This window comes from Aspergillus nomiae, assembly GCF_001204775.2.
Source record: "Aspergillus nomiae NRRL 13137 chromosome Unknown contig00614, whole genome shotgun sequence".
Taxonomy (NCBI): Eukaryota; Fungi; Ascomycota; class Eurotiomycetes; order Eurotiales; family Aspergillaceae; genus Aspergillus; species Aspergillus nomiae.
Genome location: NW_015378669.1, coordinates 1 through 1,215, shown reverse-complemented (window position 1 = coordinate 1,215; position 1,215 = coordinate 1).

Below are 1,215 nucleotides of genomic sequence, written 5' to 3'. Positions count from 1 at the left end.
TGGGGAAGTGTCTCCCGAGATCAGTATGCAAGGTGCTGTTCATACGGTAGTTCATGTCTCGTCTCAGCTAGCCACTTTATCCCTCGCCGGCTTAGGAATGACACCTATCATATTTCTCTCGGAAAGACCCGACCCTTTCATGGATGGAATGAAAGGGAAATATGTCCCGAAGTTTGCCAGTGGATGGAAGAGGTACGTGGCACATTCTAGCATTAGCTAATAGCGAGCTGGGAATGCGTCTCGGCCGGAATTGTTCTTTCGGCCACAGCGCTTCTGCATGGACGGATTCGACTGCACTACCCTGAAGATGAAACATAACCATGGTCTCTGTCAGATGTACACTGATGGGACTATCCAAAGGGTGGTGACATCAGACCGAAGGCAAATGTTACCGGTTGCAGTCACCAGGAAAAAGAGATACAACGGTCTATGCCACCACGCGAAGCTTGGCCGTTCCAGCTACAATTACAGGAGGAGGATTTGGCGGACTGTTAGAGCTGCTTCTGTCAATGATGCAAGCAGGCTGCAACCGAGAGCGAGCTAAACTCTCACATCGACGGTGTCCCGATAACCGACATTATTGACCACCCTTCGTTGCAAAAGGCTAAGTCCAGATTACCACTGGATGATATTCATGACCTAAAGATGAACCAGAATCGCTGCAAGCAGACATCTTGACGTAGTAGCACACGTACCAGAACAGTATCCTACTTCCTCGAGGTCAATCAGGTGTCGGTTATAAATATTCCCAAGTACGTGAGGCTTCGTGGCAGCCATTCTAATGGTCCCACAGGACTTGCTGCCTCTAGTTTTATCTTTTCTTGATTACTTATTATCTGTATTCTGACAATATGCGAGACGTACAGCCCTTTGTAGGACTGTTGCTCGCGTCCTTATTCTCTCAGGCTTCTCTCGCCACCGCTGCTGAGCCTGGTCAGACTGTTCTCCAAGCAGCCAACGTTGGAAGAACACAGGATGGATTAGCAGCAGATCTTTCCGCTACTACCAGGGAGCGGCAACCTCCTTGTCATTGCGATTGTGCTCACCATAATGATAATATGGGTGGCGGGAAATGGTCGTACCACTGGGAGTCATCTAGTGGCCAAGGTGGACAGTCTGGCGCTTGGGGTGGCTCTGCCCCTGGTGGCGGCCGTGGACAGTCTGGACAGACTGGTGCCTGGGACGGCTCTGCCCCTGGTGGTAGCCGCGGACAGT